At 42.4% G+C, this 23,872-nt stretch overlaps 1 long non-coding RNA gene across 1 annotated transcript in view; it reads right to left on the reverse strand.

Moving 5' to 3' along the window:
* LOC128079192 (uncharacterized) overlaps window positions 1-23,872 on the reverse strand; it is a 200,817-nt gene that overhangs the window by 146,175 nt on the left and 30,770 nt on the right. The gene's annotated exons all lie outside the window — the stretch shown is intronic.

The following is a 23,872-nucleotide window of genomic DNA, read 5'->3' on the forward strand; positions in this document are numbered from 1 at the left end:
TTCAATAATTTTGTGCATCAGAGACCGGGAGGATGTGGGGGATAAATCTAACAAGTTACTGATGAATATAAAGTTTTCAACAGCAGAAAACAATGTTTAAATTAATATGACACATGGTAATACTTTTGGCTGCCTTCATAATTGATTCTTCCTGTTAAATGAAGAGGAACTTGTGCACAATAAGCAGATTGCTGAGAAGCCATCCCCTACACAGAGATAACAGCTGACTTTAGCCAGGCACACACTAGCACACACCTAAAAGAGCAGCCTCTTTGTTAATTTGCTGGGCTTTTGCTCATGGGTTTTCTAGTTTGAGGCTCAGTGTAACAGCAAAGGGATCAGAGCACTCCCCAAATCTCACAGCCACCAGAGCCCACAGCTGCTCCCTGGGGCACGCGCTGCTCTCCTCTCCCAGTAAAACCTGCATCAAACCTGATGCAATAACAGGAGAAGGTCAGCCACTCTTGTACTCACTGATTTATTCTCATATGCATCACAGTGAGTACCAAGGCAGCACAATGAGGGCCTCGCATTAAAGCCAAGGAATTCTTGAAATACTCATTGCCAAGTGTTTGATTTCACTGGGTTCCACACCAGAGGCATGATTTGCCAATCAATTCTGAACCAAAACCCCAATGAAAAGAGCCTGGATGTACAAACAGCATGATCCCCTTACGTGGGGATAGACAAGGAACTTCTGATCCCTGTTCTACAAAGTCTGCATTTGGTATTAAAATGAAGAGGTCCAGCAGCTAACTCTTTCAGACAGCTCCCTGGCTCCAGAGCTCCTTTTCATTTGATTAAAAAAAAAAACACAACCAAATAAAATAGTACCAATAGTAAAATAGTTACAAATTCTGATAATCATAAGCAAAGGTAGCAATTCAGAGCAACAATTCTTAGGTGCTGAGAGCATGTGTGGAATAGCATTGAGAAACAAGGTATCCTGTTCAACTCAGTGAAGTATCCAATGATGATAAATTATATGTCAGTGCTCCCAGTCATTCCGTTTCTTGTGCAGCAAAGGCACGGAAACTCAGCTATCATGAGACCTGGAAACGACAGTCAGGAAGTCCTGACAACGGCCCCGATAACACAAATTGGCACTGAAAACAAAATGGGAGATTGTTTGCCATACTGCCAACATTGAGTGTTACCCTGGGCAAGCTCAGCAGTTTGGCAGATCTGGAGGATATGAACAAAGAAAAGAGCCACATTCATGGGCACAGAAAACTACACAAAGTTGTTCTGAATGTCTGTAAAGTGATGTAACATCTCATTTCAGCAACTCAGGTAGGCAGAACATCTTCGTGTGATGGAATAAACCTTCACACAACTTCCTCTTCTTCCCTTGCCCAACTTGTAAAGAACTCCTCACCTACAGAACGCATTTGAGTTTTCTCAAATCCTCCACTAACACATTTGTTTGAAGACAACACCCCAAAAAAGGAAAATCAAAATATGATCAAAAGCACTGAAATAGCATTAGGCAACTTCATTTTTCCCACTTTACAGAAAAAACAACCGAGGCAGCTTTTCAGGTACAACATGCTGCTCATCCCTCCTGGCAGCTCACAGCTCTTTGAGCAGAATTTCATCAGCAAACCAGTCTATAGCATTACAATAATTACTTCTATGAGAGAGATTAATGAGAACGATACTGGACTAAACCTGTAATTCAAACTGGACTGCTTCACAAGTTATCAATCTCCCCCCCAAAAAAAAAAAAAAAAAAAGAAAGAAAGAAAAAGAAAAAACAATGGCAATATGCATAAGTCCAGACTAAAACTCCATCAATTTATGTCACAGTGCAAAACTGGGAAGTCAAAGGATCAGGAAGTAGAATGCACTCTCAGTGCTGAGCCATTCCATTCAGGTGCATTCTGGAGACTTCCCAAGCCACAGCCCACACTGTGCCAGCCCCTAACGCCAGGTTTGCAGCAGGAATGAGCCCACCCCCCCCACAACCTTGAAGAGTCATTTTCTTAATGAAGCAAGCTCATTCTTTAGCCCCAGTTGTTTAGGATTGCATCTCTGGTGACCCTACAGTGCATCTTACAGGATCAGGTCCTTGCATACTCCTGCTGCTGCTGCTTGTTAAAAGGCTTTGCAAGCAAAATTAATTTCAAAGACTGATTAAAGGAGGTGTAAGACAGGTTGTGAGGAGGTGCAGCTGCTTCAAGCACTGAAGAAGTCAAGAAATTTTTCTGACCTGCGTGGAAATATCTTGGGACCAAAAGAATAATGGTAATTAAGCAGGAAGGAGAGCCTATCTTTTAAAGCTGAAGAGTCTTCTCTGTATCTCAGAGGACAGTTACTTGTGCTTTATTTCCACTGAACAGCTTAGGAAATGTTCCAGGCAAAGTACCCATCATTGAAAAAAACTTTAAAAATTCCAATAACCCACCCTAAGCTAACAATGGTATCCAATCAAAACATTTATTGACCTAGAAGGAATACTCTGCTAAAATCAGAGACATTACCTTAAATATTCTTCTCTTTACTTTTTCAGTTGGTGCTAATTATTTGGCAGATAGGACAAGCTTTGTTAGTGCTTCAAATGCATGAAAACAAGAGGGGAAGTTTCCCACCGTTCAGCAAATTCTCTGCCTCCTATTGTTCAGTGCTGGATTTAATTGTGCATGTTACAGTATCCCAACCATTTTTCACTTCACCTTTTATAGAGTCTGTTATGTGTTAAGGAAAATGCTTCTTTCACAGAAGTATCATCAGACCAGCAGCTCCTGAAACTGCAAGATAAGGATTCTCACCTGACTACTCATAACAAACAAGACAAGCCTTGCAGAATTCACCTTTTTTATTCCAGGAAGAGAAAAACGTGCGCACCAGGAGACACAAATGAGGAGTGCTGGGTGACCTTGGGCAAATCACTTCACTTCCTTGTTTCTCTTTGCTGCTGTTTTCCTTGCTACCTTTGTTCTGTCTTGCCTAATTAAAGAAATCTAAGGCAGCAGTGCTCTTTGCATTGTCAGCACATCGAGCCAATAGGGTGCTGACCTCACTTGGATACAACGGTAACAAGTAATAACCATGACAACAATTTACAAGTGATGCCACACAATTCTAACATTCTGGCTTAGAAGTGTTCCAGTAACTTATTAAATCACGTGCAAGTTCACCTTTACAACGGGAAGCTCATCTCAACTCCAGACAGCTTTAATAAAAGTTAAAAGCTTGGTTTTTCACCCAGGCTATTTCTCTAGAAGACTGTTGCAGAAGTTGCTGCTCCACTGGTCTGTGAAAAACTCTTCTAATTACAAACCCAAATGCATGACAGCACCCACCCACCCACCCTTACGCCACTGAGGTCTTCTCCGCTGTTTCTGCCTGTGTTGTTCTTAATGATAAGATGTAGTTCTCCCAGTCCTCTGCTTTACCAGGTGAAAGAGGCCAAATCCTGAGTTACAAGTGAAGTCTCCATCAGGACCGCTGCTCTGAGCTTCCATCCGTCACACACGCAATCATTATGCCTTCATTCTGGACTTGAGCTCGTGCTCAGCTAGACCATAAACCTTCCAGTTCCTTATGGCTCCACAGCAGGGTGACCTACCGCGGTCTCCATACACTTCTCCCAAAAACAGAAGTAAAGGAACTGTGTTCCTGCTCCTGAAATCCATCCCTCAGTACTGTCCCTTACCTGCCCGCACTCAGCCTCCATCTACAAAGGCAGATTAGAGAGCAAGCTCGCCTTTGAGGATACTCTCTCTTCCTTCCAGCTCGGGACTGACAGCCCAAATCTGCATTAACTATGTTCAACTGGATGTAGGGTACAGAGGCCGTAGGGACCAATGGCATAAAAAGAGATTAAAAGAGCCAAGACAGAAACTTCTGCTTAAAGAAAGATATTGTGATACTTGATGGATTTGTAGCAGGAAGGATGACTTTCAAGTACTCATTGGAAGGAAATGTATAATAAGATCTTTTCTTTCCCTAGCCTTTCTATTGACAGCATATCACTTTCAAACATCCTAATTTTGCGGGGTGAAATGTATGCCCTCTTTAATATAGATAAGTCATTTGCCATATATAAGCCTTGTTAATTTAGGATTAACGTTCAAGTAATTAATGTGACCTTATGCAAAACACATGATATAGCTTCATACTGAAGTCCTACTGGTTATCTGTAGGGCTGACTTCAGTCCAGTGGTATTAACAGTTGGGTTGGTTTTAGCTTTACAGCTTCAGAGGTCTTCAAACTCCATTTTAAAGTGAAGGTCTTCCATTATGTCTTCCAAAGACAAATGAATGTCAGTCAGTTGTTCCCAGCAGCTAAGTGTGAGAAGTGCAAACTCTTCAGTAAGGCTCAAAGAGTGGAAATCACATACAGAAAACAAGTATGCAGATATTGTAGCGTATTTCAGCTCATTTTAACCACCAAAAAGGAAAAAAAAAAAGTGGACAGAAATGAATCAGTGGGTGGAGATGGCACTTAGATTGCTACAAGGTGGGGATTATCCCATGCGTTCATTTTGAATTTGGTAAGGACTTATTGTCTCCAAGAAAGAGCTCAAAATAACACTGCACTATAGTGAAGAATAACACTTCTTTCAATGTGAGAGAGAACTGTTTAACAAGCAAATGCTACCACATTAATAATTTATCAAGTACAAACTACAGTTATTTTCAAATGGTTTCTCATGTAAAAAAAAATCTGCTAAGAAACTCACATTGAAAAGAAACTTCATAGGAAACCCAGTGTTTCTGCACGCCTAAGGATATGAAATAAAAACAGTCCTTTTGCTCAATAACATTTTGGGTGGGTGGTCATTTAAAAGGCTTTTCGAGCACAGGGCCAAAGATCAAAGTATTAATGGAGACAATTACAGAGAACAACTTGAGAGCACCAGAGCAATCAGTTGCTAAGGTTAGAAAGTTTACCATAAAATAGTGTTTACACTGACAAAGCCTTGCTGATTTTCATACTGCAAATTGTTTTGACCTTCCAGGCTCCTACCTAGGATTACTGTACCTTCCCCTAGGAACAGGTTCACTGTTTCAAAGAATTTACTCTTAAGGACATAAACATCAGCTCTGTCCACTTTTTTTTTCCTGCAGTCGACACAAAGCAGCTCTTTCAATAAAACAGTTCCTTTATTTGCATATGGTTTCCAAGGACTTTGCTCAAAGACATCTCAAAGGATAATAAGTATCATCGACTTTCCTCCTTTTCATTAAAGCCACATTCAACCACCGCAATACAGCACCTTTGTTCACCTTCTTGATGTCAACAAAGGATGGGCTGACCTCAAAAAGCGGCTGCATTATTATAAGTTTCAAAGCGGGGGTATTTCAAAGACTATTGCCTAGAGTCACTTCAGATACAAATTCCAGGCATTCATGTTGGATTCTGTAAGACATTGCTACTCAGTGGAAGCCAAGTTCAAAAGAAGCATCCGGTTATGTGATACATATGCTATTTCTGATACAGAGCTCATTATAAGAGAAATGTGCCCAGCAACGCACTACAGAACAAGACCCAGCACTGCTCAGTATTGTAATTAAAAGGAGACAAAGTTTCACCTTCTCCAGCCTGTACAGATCAAGGGAAATAGGTGTCTGGCTATGGGATACCCAGTACCTACCACCTGACTGGCTGTCCAGAAATGGAGATGAAACCAGAACAAACCCTGGCTGCACAAATATCACAGCCTATAAGAACAAATTTGCCAAGAGCTCTTTTTTCAACACACACATTGCAGCAACTACCAAAATACTGCAGTTGCAGCAGACATGCCCTCATCCCACATACCCCAAAGCCCCCAGCACTCAAGCCCAAGGGGAGACAAGCCGGTTTAAGCCCCTACTTGAAAGTCGCCATTCAGGCTTTACAGCCACTCAAAGCACTGCACCAACACAATCCAGGAGTGGACCAGTAAACATAATAACCATCTCTAGCTCCATTCAAATCCTTTATTAACACAGACACAATTAAACTGCTTAAAGACACAGGCCTGCTTTCTCACTTACAAACTCCCTGAAGTATCTTGCACAATTGCTGCCTGAAGAGAACACTACACTTGCTTTTCTTCCTTGTTTTTCCCTTTGCCATCTGACTTCAACAAGCAGACATGTAACGATGCCTAGGGCATCATCTCTGACTCCGGGAGTCTCCAGGCAATCTGCAGCATCTCCAGTCGCGTTGCAGGTGAGAGATGAGCAATAATAAAGGAGCACTACAGTATAGAATCTATTGGGATTTTGCAAAGAGATCAAGTAAATGACTTTCATCAGAAGCTTCAGGAGGAAAAAAACTCCCCACTAAGCTTCATCTCATCAGATTTCAGGCTTGAATAAAATGTTCACGGTGAAACCAAAGCTTTCCCAAAGCTCATCTGGATTTGCAGTTTTGCTACAAAGTCATAACTCAGCCAAGATTGATTGAAAGCCCAAGTGTATTTGAGAACCCCTGGACCCAGTGTCTAAGGACCCTGAGCTGATGGATGAGTTTGTGTCTAAATTTTAGTGAAACTTAGTCACGTATGGTTTGAAGTGTTCAAAGATGGTAGTGAAATTATTTGATATTCATTTGCACATCACTGTTCTAAATGCATACAGCCATGAGGCCCTGAAGGCAGATAGTGCCAGTAATATGAGGGTTTCTTTGTATTTTCCTGTTAAAGATATTAATTTTTATCTTTACTGCAGTGTCACATATAGAGTAATGGGGCAATATCCTATAGCTTCAGGCACTGCAAAAACACCCAGTGTGACTCCCAGTTGAAATCTATAATGTGCCTCAGAACAGGATGTCTTTTGGAATGAGTGATGCTGAACAAGTGGGCATTTTGATGATTCCCCATTAGGTTGAAAACTGATCCTTTACACCTGTTCAGCGTTTCATAAGTGGGAGAGTTTCAGAATTCTTAATTTGGAGCACAAAACTTACAGCATAAGCACACAGCTTGCTATGTTTTGCTGCTTTCTCCTTCCAAAGCTTTGTTACACGTTCCAATTGCTCAGTGCACAAGAGTTTGTGAAAGAAAAAAAAAGTATGGAAGTAATATAATTCATTTTGAAAAAGAGGTGCTGCAGAGGTTGGGTTTTTTTGAGGGGGACAGTTTTGCTTCCCCTTCCGCCCGCCTGCCTCACCATTTTTGAGGAGTTTGAAATCAAATTTTGGCGTATAATGCTGTCCAGTGAACACTGGCTCACCTTCCACGAGATAAATGTGCTGACACAAACACAACCTCCCTTGGCAGAAACAGGTGCGCAACAAAATCCCTAAAAATCACTCTGCAAATAAATTCGTAAGAATCCTTCAGATTTTCTCAAGTAGGGTGGAAACGAGAGATATGTTTAAAATCCCCAAAGTAATACGTGCTGTCAGCAAGCAGGCTAAACTGCTGCTTCACGGGGAAGGCAGGTAAAGTGCCCTCAAAATCCCTGCACGGCAGCAAAAAAGTAGCAACTGTTAAGACTTCTGTCACATCGCATCCTAACAGGTCAGATGTGTTCTGCGGGGTTGTTTCACACATGACCCCACAAAATCACACGTCAGATGGTGGACGAGACGCTCTCTCGGGAAGCAGTACGCCCCAGGTAAAGCTGGATTACAGAGAAGGGCTATTTTCAACAAAGCAAGAAACGCGTGACGAGGTGAGATGACTTTTTCATTCCTCTATCAAGCATGCCACTATATCCACACGTGTTCAGAAGTGGCACAAAATTTCAGGAGTAATCATACAAGTCACTGAAAAAGAAATGCCTGCCCTTACTCCTCAGTTTGACTTGAGCCCAAACAAAGAAAATTTTACCTAAATATTAACAAACAACCGTAGGTGAAGAGTGCCAGCAGAACAGCCTACGGTCATACCCTTCACACCACAGACAAACGGCAGGAGAAGTAGGGCAGTCAGTAGGAAGTTGGTCTGTTTTCATTAGACAAATACACTTTGAAAAGAACAGAAGTTTCCAGAAGCAAGGCTTCCTTCTTCAGTGACTCAGACTCCCAGCAAACTCTCCATTCATTCGATGCCCCAGAGCATCCTGTCCTTCAAAAGTTTATTTCAGTCAGTCAGGTTTACGTGTATACAAATACCATTAACTTCCAAATACTAAACAAGGAGCAGGGGCTTTTTCTCTAGCTATGACCTAACAACAACCACCTGGCCTGTTTTAACTTACAAAGCCATGCAGATTAAATGAAACATTTTTCTAAAAATTAGCATCTCTCTCTTTCCTTTTCAGTCCACGAGGGCAACCTCCTCTTCGTGTTCTGTGCATCAACGGCCAGTTGTCTCCCAGCCAGTGGAAATGATAAGCTCTTTTAACAGGGAAAAATCAGTTTTCATACAAGGGAACACAAGCAGAAGGCTGATGTTGGAGAAAAGGAAATTCGGCCTAATAAAACACTGAAGGAACAAGGGCTGCAGTTCAAGTCAGTGCCTCTCACTCAGTGTTACATACTTGGTCATCACTCACTCGAACACAATGATGTTGCCAAGATCTTACCAGCCATTACCTCTGTTACAGGTCAAACCATTACTGCTCCCCATCTTAGACGTACCACACTGTAAGAATAGGCTTTAACATGGATAATACACCTGCACAAAAGTCAGGAGCCTGAAATTTCCTGTTCACATCTTTTTCATGGGTCAGCAGCCCTGGAGGAGAGGTTGACAAGGTCAGTGGAAAGGTAGACACCAGATTACATACATCTTTTCACTAGACATGTAGAGACACATTCACATTTGGGACTGTGACAGGACATTCATCATCCTGCTGTTCCCCTAGAGAGAAGGGAGAGCCAATAATTGCTGGTAAAAAGTGTTTCAGAGCACAGAGAGCCACCCTGTCAGTGCTGCTGGACACACCTCTTATTCCAGGTATGATCTGACGCACAATACTGCCTCTCATCCTGTTAACCCTCCATAATAACACAGGTAATTCTTGCTCAAGTCTGCATAAAACTACACACCATAAAGCCAGTGCCTTACAACAGTGATGTTGGCAAGGGTATCAGTTACAGGATGTATGGAAATGCAACGCCAGCCATCAACTCAAAGTGGGCAAAACCAAACAAATTGTATCTAACACACACACACAGTGAGCCCTGCAGGCCAATGACACTGGTATCAGACAGTGTTTCCTCAAAGGAAGTAGTAACCCAAGGCAGTTATTAAGAACATACAAGAGACAATTATCTTTTGGATAGAAGATAGGCTTCTTCCATTGTTCTACCAGGTCCATTTCAACTGAATGCATGTGAAAGCTGAAAACATTCACCTGCTCCTTGATGCCAAGGTGAATTTAATCAGAAAACTAATTGCTTTCATTTTTCTATTACGAAAACATCAAATTGCTGTGAAAATTACCAGGGTAAAAAATGTCTGCCTGCAACGAAGTCCAAAAGGGAATGGCTTGTGTTGTTCCTTGGAAGAAAAATGCCTTCAAAAAAATTCCTGTTTCTTTGGTAGAGTCTCAAGGAACAAGGAATGAGATGTATAGCTTTTGAGATTAATCATTATGATGAATTAGAGAAAAGGTGAAGGCTGTAAAACACATCCACAGCCTATGACAATTCAGCATCCAAAAATTACACCATAACTTCCATCTTCACATGCAGATTATTTCCCTGCCAGCCTCAGCTACCAAAGAACAAATGTACAGCGACCAGCTCTCCACTCACAGGCCTTAAACAGCTGGCAGCTGCAAGAAACCAAAATACCGCATTAAACTCTTTCCAAGCACCTCAGCCTCTCATACAGAGCTCTGTGTTTTACAAATAAGTGAGAATTTCTTATAATAAGCCTCTTTAGTGAAATATTCTTATACTCTTTTCTCTTTTCTTTTTTTTTTTTTTTTTCAAGAGGCAATCTGGCTGCCTCAGCAGAATCTATTCTTCTTACATTAAATACAGAGAAATAGAGGTAATTCAGATGCAGCACCATCTAATTGCAGTGGCAATACAAGAACGGTTTACAAACATTTGCTGTACCAGATCTAAGTGGCTGTGCTGCTCAAGAAGAAAGGAAAATGTGAATTGAGTAGGGTCCAGAAAGTCAAGTGCTAGAATAAACAGAACTGAGAGCTAATCTAATGCAAGCCTCAACCTAATGAACAGACAGATAAACGGAGTGCTGAAGAGCCTATGAGTGGTAGGAATAGAAGCTGACACAGGCACCCAAAAGCGCTGCTTGTGCACTGTGTTGGAGGCATGTTTGGTGGTGCACTAAAACCCCAGCAGCAGCAAGGTGAATCAGAACGGAAGCTCTCTGACCTGTAAGCTGCAAACACTGACTGTCACCTTGTGCCATACCGTGATCTAAACGGCTCCAGCTGACTTGCAGCAAAAACAACAATGACAACGGCAGCAGCACAGCAGTGAAAGACTGACAGAGGACTGTTCCGGTATCACAGTCCCTCCTGACCACCTGCCTGCATGGCATTGGCTGACAATGCAGGCTGCCTCCACTGAAGCAGTGTTTCCTCCAAGGAGAAGACAAAAACAAAAACTGGGAGTGAATAAATAAGGAAATGAACAGATAGGAAAGCTGATGAAACAAAAACAAAGCCCCTGTGACAGAGGAGGGAAAGAGAATGTGACCAGGTGAAGTTCCTAAAGCTGGAACATTTTGCCAGCACAGGAAAAGCCAAATTTGCCACAAAGGAAGCAGCAACATGGCAAAAGCAGGAAAACCAGGAGATATAATGCTGAAGCAGAGGCACTGTTGCAGCTGAAGCAGTGCTGCTAACTGAACAGCCTCCACTTATCTCATTGCACAATGCCAGTCAAGATGCCAGCAGTGAGGGCTTTCAGGCTCCATGACACAGCATTACAAGGATAATGTCTCCTTTAGTCCTTAAAGAAGTCAAATTACACAGTTTGTTGATAGGGGAAAAGGAGGAGTTACCTACTTATGGGAGGGCCTTAAGGAAACCATCATGGAACCACCGTGAAACTCGAAGGAGAGCTTGTTTTCTTACCAAAATAGGGGCCTCAGTGCCATCTCATCAAGAGAAATTACTGTGTTAGGCTAGTGCTCACACGTAAAGACATCTTTTAGTTACAAAGGCCTGCTGCTGAGATTGTATTTACACCCCAGTTCTGAGCATCTCTCAGAAAGCTGCTGTCAGAAACAAGCTCATTACACCATGGCCAAATGGGAGAACAGTGAGAGTATCTGCTACCAGGAGCCTAAAACTTCAGCAGGTGGAAAAGACAGCAGGGCTTTAGAGAACAGACTGGGGAAAACGACAAGAATAGGAGCACAATTTAGAGTTGATGCCCCTGTGAAGCTAGCAGAAAGACTGTTCATTTACTTCAACAGAGCCTTTGGACCAGACCCTTCATTTCTGAAGAGCTTTAAAGTTGAAAAGTGTTAGAAGAGCACTCAAAATTCTTACCAACGGAGAAATGCAGCCAAAGAGAAGTACACGAGTGTCTTTTTAAATTGCTTGAAAAAGGTCAGGAGATCAAGAAAAAGAATGTTAGCACATAGGAGGTGATTTAATGGGATTTGCAGAGAGCACTTTAGAAACAGTGTCAATAACACATGAAAAACGAGGGGAGCATTTGTAAGAAGGGTTTGTGCATTATAAACTCATCAGGACAAGCCAACAACTGATCAGAAAGCAGATCGAGTTAAATCACAGCATTTTTCTAATTTACAAATGTCCCCACACATTTCCTATCTCATCATAAATCAAAGCAAAACATTCAGTGCAATTTCTTAGGCAGAAATGCTGGTTTAACAAGCTTGTTCAACCACCAAACCTATCCCAGCTGTTTGTCGTCAGCACTCAGATGCTACGCAACATTTTTTTTTCCCCATGTGAGGTGAAAGTTACCACCCGAATTTCAGACATTAAAACAAGGACAACCTGCCTGTGGTCCTTTAGCACCATCCTTCATACCTTACTACGAGCAGTGGAATGAGGAATGCTACAAGGAGGACAGCTATTAAAGAAATACAAGAACAGAATTTGCAGCTACAGTGTGGATTAGCATCTTTCAAATTGTACCTGCAGTAGGAGAAAGTAAGTATAAAAATATATCAAAATAGCCAACAGCAGTTAACATTTCAGGCTGTAAAAGAATGTGTTTCTTATCTCAGCGGCACTTCAGTTCTGCAGGAAGACTTTAGCGAGGCCTTTATAATATGCTATTGTAAAAATAAAAATCACCGATTATCTGATTTAGGTAAAGCAAAGTAAACTTCAGGACAGAGGATGACTCCTACGTGACGCTCACCCCAAGTTCATACCCTACTGATGTCAGCTAATGCATCTTACTTCATATTTTCAACCAGCACGCAGATCAGGCGCAAGCCATGTCAGCCAGCAAGACACAACCTGTTGAGCTGAGGCAAGGCAGTCATGGCTCTCTGTGCATTCCCTTAAAAGATGCACTGGAAAGTTAAACATAAACCCTGAGACACAGAGCAACTCTTCACCAAACAAGCCTGCCTTCCAGAATGCATTCCTCTGAGGAGCACTGAAGCCTTCATGATCTCCAGGATGTTCACAAGAACAGGCATCATGGCCGTGCTTCAGTTACACCACAGATCATGCTGTAAATGGACAGAAAGTTAGACTGAGTTAACCAAGTAGGTCTGCTGACAAGACAGCTTCATTTCAACAGACTTTGATGGTTAAAGTCAGAGCGGAGCTTATTTTAGCTCCCTATTCCCCAAAACTCGAATGTTCAGTGAAGCAAATAACGATGAGTGGAATGCTAAATGCACAGGAAGATTTTCTGATTGAGATGGAACTCTGCAGGCAAATCTAAGCATTGTTTTCTGTCAGATCTTGCTCAGTGGGTGAGCTTGTGCGAAGGGACGATGCTCTCCTCCACACACATCTCTGTGAGTGCTCCCCCATGGCACATACTGAGGGAGAAGGGACTACAGTGAAGGGTAAGCTGCACAGCACCTTCTCTGAGGGTCTCTCTGCAGCTTGGAGCTAATTGCATACCCTGCAGATATGCTTCACGGCTTTGGAACTGTTTTTTGTCTTTTTTTGTTGTTTTTTTTTTAGGGGGGTGAGGATTTATAGCTGCTAAAGCAGAGTGAAAGAGCAACCAACAAACTAAAATCTGCCAGCAAACCACCAGCTAGGTAACTTCCCACTGTTTTATTTACTGTATTTGAGTGGCATTGAATGTTGCAACACTATTTGAAATCAACATATCATGTTTATAATAAACAAAGCCTTGCCAAACATTCTGCCCCATAGAAGCTGAACAGTTGCTCTTCTGTGGCTACAAATGAGAAAGATGAGGAAAACCAACCTTTCCCTCGATGTGGATAGCTGCAGGCCTGACATTGCAGAATAGCTATCTTTGCTGCATGTTGGGCTTTTTTGTATTTTTTTTTTAATATTATATTTATAGATTTTTATACACCTACACACAGGCATAGAATCAACAAGGAGAAAGAGCCTGGGTCAAACAGAACTTCTTAGCCTCAAAAACCAAACATGAATATCATTCTCTCATTTGGCTGTAAATACATCTCCATACTTCCTCCTGTGTTCTTTTCCCCACTGGAAACGCTCCCTGTAAGATGCTACCAGACCATCTCACTGATGTGAATTCAATGAAGTGATGCATGGTTTCTTCATACCTTAAATAGCCAAAAGGAGAAAAATTAGGGAGATGCTCAGGTTTTTCATCTGCCTTCCCATACAGATGACAGATGCAGTGAGTAAAACCAAAGGGGTGTTACAGCTGAAATGAGGGTTTTTTCCCTTGGCATTTGGCACGTATTTTGAGACTCAAGGGAAAGCAGTACATGGAACATATGGGAACTATTTATAATGGACTTCCACCACACAGCACCATCTCCTGCTGCTGGGGGTAAGAAGTTCAGCTCGATAAGCAGTCCTTTCCAGCTGAGGCTGCCAGCAAGGTTTCCTCCCGTCAGTGCCAAGGAAAATTAAGAAATATTTCAAAACATTTTAAAAGACACAAAAACATCTCTAAGCACACACCAGGGTGTTCATTTCCAACAGCAGTTGCCTGCAAAAAATCAAAACATCCAAGCTCAGCAGTGGGACTCATCATAGCCATGGTATATGGGTGTGAGCTGAGGACCATACGCCCTATTTTAATCTCCCCATGTGAGAACTGAAAACAAGCCACAGAAGCACCTTTTACACTTCAGCCTCACCAGGACTGTGAATTCCCACTGTTTACTTCCAGCCAGAGCTTGGATGAGTCTCAGTGAGCTCAATGTTTATGGAGAAATGGCAAAGTTCAGAAGGTTCCTCAACCCCCACACATCTATAATTATCTTGTTTTCTGCAGTCTGGTCAGATGAGGGATAAATGTTAGCTCTTTCCAGTACTATTTTCATCCAACCATCTTTTTTTTTTTTTTTTTTTTTTTTTTGCCAGCAAAATATATCAAAATTGGAAACCATTCTGTGTCAAATGACATCTCATTTGTCCTAAACAATTTGCTCACCTTCTGCACTTCTTGTCCTTATTAAGGGTCGAAAACACAAAGTTCTGTTAAACCTGCACTGGCTGAGAATCCAGCCCAAAAGATGTAGCTCACTACTTCGCTTTTAACCTCAGCACTGAGGCAAACCTGAGCTGTTATTTACATTGAAAAGAGAAACAGATGACAGAGACAAGACCTTCCTTCACGCAGTCTTGATGTTATAGTTTCTTTCCTTTTCCTTTTAAACGAATGTCTCATCTCATTACTCGTGGCCACACTCAATGCCAATGGTTGTTCTGACCATGCCCTCCACTTTTCCTGGTGCTGCTCCTTATTCCCAGCACCCAAATTCTCACTTTGCCTTATTAATCCAAGCAAATGCCTCAGTCCAAGCAGACTAATTTATCTGCTGTGCTTTACCACTCCATGCTTTTGGCAGCAGCCTCAGTGTTTCAGCCCTCACTAAACAAAGATGTTTTTAACTGCTCCCTCATTTAGCTTGAATGGAATTTCTGTTGTTATGCCCACCAGTCTGAAAGAGGCTCACAGCAATACTCATATTTATTAGCTGGAACCAATAACAAATGAAACACTTGTCATTTTGCATTGCACTTCTGATCCTATTTCCTTTCTTCAGATGTTAAAAAGAAAAGTTTAGTTGTGGCTCATGAATAATGATGTTTTTATTATAGAAGAGGATTTTTTTTTTTTTTGCTGTTTTTTTTTCTTCCTTCTTTTTTACACCTTTTTTTATTGTCACTGAAATGGTTGACTGCTTTTTCCATTATGTAATTTCTTATTCATTTCTTAGATGCCTGTCAAAGGACAACTGGGATGCTGCCAAGCCAAAGAAAATTGGCCAAGAAACAATAACAATTAAGAAAAAGGAGAAGAAGAAAAGAAAAAAGAAAGTGCCAGAAGAGATCATCAACTTCTGGAGCTCACAAAATCTGAAGCAGTTCCCTGCTCTGCCACAGACCTCCCTGTTGACTCAGATCAGGTCACACTCATCCATCAACTTCTTCATCCCACGCTTACTGTCCATTCCTTTCCACCATGCTCTTTCCCTGTTGCTCATCCCAAGCAGCCACCACCATTTCTTACCAACAGGTTACCTAATGCAGCGATGCCCAGCTCACAGATGTCACAAATAAACTAAGAAAGTAGGCGTGAAGGTCTGCAAAGACCATCTGTCTCGCTTCTGAGTCAGCTCCGCAGATCCCTACATCAAAATGGACAAGTTTGGCATTTGCAATCTAATCCTGGTAACTAATTTTACCTTTCTATAATAACTCTGTGCTGACCGATAAACATGGATGAACACACCTTCCTGGAGCTCAGAGCTGGGACTAGAACTCAAAGCAAAGTGAAAAACTCAAATAAATAATGAAAAGGTGGGTTTTAATTTTTTTTCATTGATCTCACTCATTCCAAACACAACAATGACTCCTTAATTGACAGGATTTCCATTTCTTTCCTAATTTTTTCCATCTATTATGTTGGCAGAGCTGTCTCCTAAATGATTGTCCAAAGGTCTTCCTTAAGCACCTAAGTTTTGTTTTGTTTATTTAGGCATGAGAGGCCTATTCCTAGCTTGATCCATTACATTTGTTCTCAATGGAAAAGATGATTCTCATGGAAATGGTAAACAAACTGTTTGTTTCCTCATGACTTAAAGCCACACATAGCCCTTGTAATTGGCTGGAAGTACGCACTGTGCCCAGCTGCTACTGTGTGGCTCCAGAGGAAACAAGCACACGGAAATGAAATAGCAGTCGCAGTAAAAACAAACATTCTTCTGAGGTATTCAGTGCATTTAGGTAACACATGGAATTACACAAATATGAAGGAGAGGAAAGCCCAAAGAGATAAGAATAGGCTGTGTGGGATAATCTGTAGCCGGTTGCTCTCCAATTGTGTCACACACAGAAAAAGACTTCAATTAAAATGCCATCTTCAGACCTGATCTTTCAAACGTTAGCATTTGCTTCTGCCCATTAAAAGCTGTGTACACACACTGCCCTGCACACCTACAGGGCCTGTGCTTGCAGGTATCAGCATTAACCAGCACTTGGAACAGGATTAGATCCCTCATCATCAGAATGTACTGGCTCCAACACGTTCCTCTGATAGAAATCTGAACAGAATTTGGAAAGCAACTTTGTAAAGAGAAGACAAAAACATGAATTACTTCTTATGCTCGCAGATGTGGAATCCTGCACACAGCTTGAAAAGCGGTCTGGATAAAAGTTTACCAGAAAATATGCAAAATTATAACTCCTTAAAGCACGAACATTTTTCATCCACACAGATAAATGACAAAAGAAGTGTTATTACTATCCTGCCTACAGCTAAGTCTCACTATCTTAGGTTTTCGTAAGGGATCTATTACACTGCTATCTAAGTGCCAGCAATGAAAATGCCACTGTCAAACAATTTGAACAATTTTAAATCCAATTTTCTTGCCACTTCTATACAAAATGCAAAATGTTCTTCTACAGTGCCCATAGAAAAATTATTCTTAAAAAAATCTTGGACTATATGCTGTGCCAAAGAACTCCTGCCTTTTACACATACAAGGAGACCAGCTCACATCTCGGTAGATTCTCAAGAAGAATCTGTAAGAGGAAAGAATTTAAATAAAATTGAATAATATCTGCTGCGTTTCTGTGGAAGGTGAGAGGCTTATTAGCCCCTGCAGCAGATGATTCTGCCCACTGTCTTTGCCAGACAGACAAAAATAAGCTCTCAATAAAAAGTGCCCCTTGAAGCTCTTAACCCCTTCTAACTCCCAAACGCACTGCATCGCCAAAAAGCCCATCCAAACTTGTAGCAAATTTGCTCCTGCTCCCTGAGAAAGACAACACAGTTCTTTGAGGAACAGTATGGTCTCACCATCAGGTTACAGTACAAGAACTACTGCCTTTATGAAATCACCACTCAAAGCTGTGCTCAGTCCCAATGCCAACTCTGGCGTGCCTTGCAAAGGACGGGCTGCTGCTCATCCACGCAGTGGAAGAGGCAAGTGATCCTCATGGGAAAGTTCAGGCTCATCAAATCTCATCACAGTAAGGGCTGAGCTGGCTCTCACATTCGAGTGACCAGTTCTGCAGCTTTTAAGCTTTGTTTTGGGTCTCAGAAGTAAAAAAAATGAACTGGATGGCTTTACAAGGTACTATTCGCTCTGGTCCCCACCAGAGCATCTTGAGGACTTTGATCACTCCTTCTCACCCACCACGTTTTCATTTAAAAACATGCATTTTGATCTCACAGTGCAGGGAATACCCGAGGCCAATGAACCACGGCACTGCCTGCCAGCTGGCAGCACGTGTCCAGCCCACTGCCCGCTGCTGGGGCAACAGGCTCAGCCTGCGCAGCCTCAGGACTGTGGGAAGAACAAGAGCACTCACCACGCATCTCATCTCTAAACTTGCACTCTGGCCAGAGGCAGCTGAACCACAGCTGGGAATCTGATCAGTTGGCCCCCAGACCTGGGCAAAGCCCCCCGGAGATCAACGAGGCCCCACACAGACCCTCAATATCTGCCTTTCATACCAAAGAGGGTCTGCAGTGAAGGCAGCCGTCCCACTACTTCCAGTAATACCACGTAGGCTTCAGAAGAACGGAGGTCTGACATGAGTGGACTCCAGGAGCTCCTCTCCATCAGGGCCATTGGCTGAGAGGTGGTGGAGTCGCCGTCCCTGGCAGTGTTCAAGAGGCGTCTGGACGACATGCTGTGTGATATGGCTTAGTGCTAGTGGTGGCAATGGTGATGAGGAGGCGGTTGGACTGGATGATCTTGTAGGTCGTTTCCAACCTTGTGATTCTATGATTCCACAAGGGCACCTGGCTGAGCGATGGCAAGGAAAGGACACAGACACACAAGGAGAGGAGAAGCTGCCAGGGGTTATCATCAGAGCCTGGGGGAACCAACACTGCACAGTGTTCTGCAGTGTGTCTGAGGTACAGAACAGCTGCTAGCTGATAGCATTATACAGGATCATGACAGAAAAGAGCATTAACAATATTGTTGTATGGAAAGAAAAGAATTACTGGCTGCATAATTTTTTTCCAGAGGACTAACGTAATGAAAAGGGTTCTGCTGAAGCCACTAAGGCACCCTTCAGATCACGTATATGATAAATCAAGCAAAGCCCTGAGGCATCATGTTTGTATAGACACTTAAATTTAAAATAAAAGTACTCCATCTTGGTTTCTATGAGTAGAGATTCAATTACTTTGAGCTTTAGAGTCTGAATAATATGAAGCATAAAACTAAGTTTTGTCCCCAAGGTATCTCTCACTTGTGGACCATTTAAATCACCTGGTTGCATAAGCAGACAAAACAAATTAAGCCAAAAAAAATAATAAAAAAGCAACACAATTAGTCTCTTATCTATAAAATCTCATACAAACTGTGAAATAGAGAAATTCACAAAAAAGCACTTAAGAGTATGGAGCATCACAAAGCCCTCAGCAGCTGCACTCCCACCTTTCCCCTCATTCTGTAAAGCTCTCCAAAGAAAGGCAGAAGTACTGCATTACTGCAGCTGCCTGACAAGCTGGCCCTAATACCCTCTCTGTCTAGGTGAATAAGTACCAGAGGAGAGCATAACGAAATTCCAAATATAATGCAACAGAAGTTATTACAATGACACCTAGAGAGTTCATTCAGACTGTTCAGTAAGTCAAGTTCCTGCTTCTCTTTTTTTTTTTTTTTCCATCAAATTAGAGATTGGCCACTAAAGCCCTGAGTCTGTAGCTGCTGCTAGAGGAAGGCACAGCACTGCCACCACAGCTGACTTCAGCAGAGTTCAGCACAGAAAAATGCACAGACAGCAAACTGAAGGAAAGAAGCCAAAGGATCCAAACTTCCCTCAGACTTCTAGGTTTGCAGATCTGGGGCTTTGTCCAGCCGCTGTGATATGCTGCTATATCAGCACGGTATAAATCCCATTGCTCCCACACACAGTCCTTTCACAGCAAATGTTCACCTACTGCAGTGTCATCTGAGGCAATTCTGCTATGCTTGCATGTGTAACTTCTGTAGCTGACATTGGAGAGGGAAGAAAATGGTAGAAGTTTCTTCACGAGTAATACTAAACCACATAAAATTCAGCACCCGGCTCTTAAATCGCAGCAGAGCGATTCAACGTTAGAATAAAGACAGCTCACCATGGAAGCTGCCAAAGGTTTGAGAGGCTTCTCAGAGACACATTGCTACCTGCCTGTTCTGCAACAAATGCACTTATCCACACAATGGCATTCAACAGTAAGAATCATGTTTATGCATCTCTGCCAGTTATACTGCATCCCCCCTGAGATTGTTGAAGGCGTGTTTTGCTCTGGTAGGCAATTCCTGTTCATTCTTGAAGTTTTTCTATTTCTACATTACTGAAATAACTTCCCCCAAAGAAAATCCTGAAAGTAACTTTCTTTTCATGCAAGCCACTGGGCTGTGAAGACAATTGCAGGAGATCAAATTCCCAGCAAGGTGGATATTCAAAACATGGAGGCTCTAAGGTTGATTTTTCTTACGATCACCCAAGTTTTCTATGCATGTGAGAAACCTTTGCACATCACCTCTGCAGGTCTGTGCTGTAAATGTTCCAACACAAGCATGTGCTCTTTCTACAGACATTGCAAAACTCAGGAGTGGAGTCTGGTCTGGAAGCCAAGAACCCTCAACACCACCAGAGAATGCTCAACTGGGTCCAAGAATCAAATCCACGACATGCAAAGCAATAAAAACCAACAGATAGTTCTGGACTTAGAGCCACAGCCCGAGGCTGCAGGTCTGGCCATGCCAGGAGGCAGCGAGCAGGCACAGCACACTTGGACCAAAATGCACATCCCTGAGACACAGCCAGTACTTGCTGGACTTGGCTGGGTTCAACCACAGACTGACTGCCTGCGACCTGAAGCAGGAAACTGGTACAAGACACGGTCCCTGAGCTGAAGTCAAGAGAGTTTTCCATCCAGCATTTTGCCCTATACTGGTTCACTGCCACGACGAGGAAGAAATTTTCTTAAGTCTCTATGCAGCCCTCTCAAGCTGTAAAGGATTCTGCTGCGGGTCCTCTGAGGCCAGCTGAATGTCACTCCAGACTGCTTCAGAGGTGCAGAGCTGCCTTATCTGCACCACAAGGATGGGCCTCGAGGTCTCTAGAGATAAAAGGTCAGTGCTAAACCACTCTGCCTTGCCAGCCACTATAAAGAACCATTTAACCAAACTCATTTAAAATACAGCTTGATAAAGAACTTAACCAGAGTATTTAATACAAAAATGGAACTATTCCTCTGTGTTTGATGACACTCCAAGAGGGAGAAATGATAAAATGTTTAATAAAATTTACAGCGTTTCATTCAGATAAAAGTTAGAGGATGCTCAATTTATGGGTGATTTTTGGCTCAGAGCAGCAATAAAAGTCAGGTCAATAAGTGATTCTTTTTCCAAATTTGGAAAAAAGCAATGTTCTGACTAAATGAAAAATCATCATAAAACATACAGGCAGAAAAAGGAGTCCCCTGACACAAAAGCACCCACTGAAAAATATTCAAGAGGTGGCTTTCATTTAGATAGCCAGAAAATACAAAAGCAGAGTGAATTATTTATGCAGCTTCTGTAAATAAAATATTGTCTTGGAACATATTGAGTCGGGAATAAGTCAGGAAGCCACTGCCAGCAAAGAAGCTGGTCTTTATAATTAAATACACTTACCATGGTCATCAGCATGCATGAAAGTCTAATTTGATTAAGCACACTGCTCTGAACTTGAGAAAAGCCTGGGAGAAGTAAATAATACTCAAAAAATAAAGGGGCTTTAGAAAAGTGTTGAGAGCTTATTGCAGGGTGGTCATGGAGAACTATCGAACGGGAGGAAAGGCGGCGCGGGAGATTTTATGCACAGCTCATCACAGAAGCAGGCTCATTTTTTATGCTTCTCAAACACTTTCCAGCAAAGATGGACAAAGTCTTCTGTTAATACAGAGGGAAAACTTCTACAAGCTGAAACGGCAGCAAAGCGAGACCCAAGTTCTTCAGCCTCTGTGTAACGGTTTGCTCTTCAGTCAATGCAGAAGAGCTGCATCCAGGTCCCAGGCAGCATGAGGAACTGAAGCCGTGCCAAGATACAGTCCTGCACAGAGACATGACAAATCCAAGCCAGAACTAAACCAGCTGTGTGAAAAATAAGATTTGCCTGTTTTACAACTGAGTACCATGGCACAAACCAGCCAAATGAGTTGCCCAGGGTCACCAAGTACTCTGTGACGTAGCCATCAATTCAATTCCCAGTCTCCCGTTTCCTGCCATTGCTTTATTTCTCTGTTAAAAAAATTCAAAACAATCAAGCCCTGCCACGTCTTAGCAGAGAGCTGAAGTATCCCAATCCTGTGACAGACAGGCAGACCGAGGGAAAGGAGAAGCAGAGAAGCAGAGCCTTTCTTTGAAGGGCAGGTGGTGGTACCCGATGCCTGATATGGCTGGGCTCAGAGCAGCACACGCTGGTATGGCTGGGTATGGCCTGGCACAGCCTGCTACCAGGCCATGCTGCACCAGACCCAGCCAGCTCTCAATCCCAGGGCTCACTTTCACTGCCCTCTTTTTACTGCAGTGTTTTGAACTGCTGGTGTGCGACACTACTGTGTTGTTGTTTTGGTTTTTTTTAATTACACCATCAGTCTCTGCAGACGTTCCCCCGGTTCCTAGGGTGGAATTACTTGAAACATATTTAGCAAATACCAAATGCTAAGGAGTAATCATCTGTTCCATTTGAGATGGAAGCAGAATTGCCAAATAGGAACACGACTCAAGGCTGACTGAGGAGAAGGAGAACAAAGAGATGGAGAAAACCTCAGAGGGAAACTTTCTGGCTCAACTGTACCAAACACAAACTTATTTATGAAAAGAGTTGTTTGTGAAGATTTCATGTTAAGTGCTGGCAGGCAGCTGCCCTGCATTAGGGTCGAGCTGCAAGTGCAGCTATAATAGCAGTGGGGAATGGTCCAAAGAAGCATTTAGTTAGTTGGAAATTACTGCTTTTCCTTTTGCCTGGAACAGAAATATAATTGTCTTGAAGTGGACGTGTGTTTTATGGAGGCAGAAGGCCAAGCTCTGATGTTCTTCCTCCCAGAGGTCAAAACCACACCAGGCCCCACATCCTTGCACTGCTGCATTTATCAAAACCATTCTTCCACAATGAAACATGTCACTTGAGTTATTCAGCTCAGAATTTTTTAAGCATCACCAAGTAAACAAGGAGATGAACAAGACTGAACTCAGTATACAAGTTGAGATGGACAGACTATTGCCTGGCAGTAATCATAGCATGGGAGAAGCCTCCCCAGCCCTCTGAGATTTATTGCATCAGCCTGAACACTTTGCACACGTGCCCCAAGCCATACAGCTCCCAAGAAATTGCCACTGATAATTGCTGATCTATGACCACAGCTTTTGATTAACAGATTCACTGGGCAAAGATGACTTATTGTATGTTTCCTACTTAGGTATATGCACTTAAAAATAAAAATCGAAGTGAAAAGACAATAAGGATTTATTAAGATGTGTCACCACACAGAACAGCTCAGTCTGTTCTGCCTCTGCTATAACACAGTGCACTTCAAATTATGCTGAACAGATCATTAACACCATTAGGTTAAGTTGTAGAAAGCAGAATGTGTACCAAGTCTGGCTGCCTGCACCCTAAAATGGCAGGAATCAGAAAGGATATTAGTTCTGGTTTAATAATCTACAAGGACCCCAGGCACGACACAACGAAGCTGTTATTTGCAGATTTGTTTCCTGAAAAGAAGCAACAGGAAAGCTACACACAGAGAGACTCCATTCACTATTAATCCCTTTGCATTTGTAAAACGACATCTGCCAAAAAGATGTCCCACTTAGCCTATATGGGAACCTGAAGCAAGCAGGATGTTCCTACTCAATACAGCCACCATCCCTGAAAATCTTCCAAACCACTGATTATATTTGTTCTCTGGGAGCAATAAAAGGACAAACAACAGCAGCTAGGCTTGAGAAAAATTACTGGTGATAAAATACGACAGGTGATCACTCTAATGGTCCAAGCTGCCTTGGCTACTTCTCCCCTATTGTTCATACGCACAGGAAGATTTATTAAGGGGCAAGGAGAGCTGTAATCCCAAGTCCTTGAGAGGTCAAGATGAGTCAGTGGAAGAGATTTGGTGAAATAATCATAAAGAAAGGGAAATCAAATTACCCTGGTGGGAAAAAAGAGCAGTTTCCATGGGAGTATCAACCCTTCCAGTTAAAATCGCCAATTTCTTACGAATTGCCCACGACTTAATAGTTCCACATCAAACCTAGCTGCTTCCAGCACAGAGGCAAGGCTGGTGACATCGCTCTGCAGTCATTCAGAGCCAACACATCAGATCGCTGCTCCCTGCACCGTGCACACAGGGCTCCATGAGGTTCATACCTGAGGT

The sequence above is a fragment of the Tympanuchus pallidicinctus genome, unplaced genomic scaffold (genome assembly GCF_026119805.1).
Source record: "Tympanuchus pallidicinctus isolate F22 unplaced genomic scaffold, pur_lepc_1.0 scaffold18, whole genome shotgun sequence".
Classification (NCBI taxonomy): domain Eukaryota; kingdom Metazoa; phylum Chordata; class Aves; order Galliformes; family Phasianidae; genus Tympanuchus; species Tympanuchus pallidicinctus.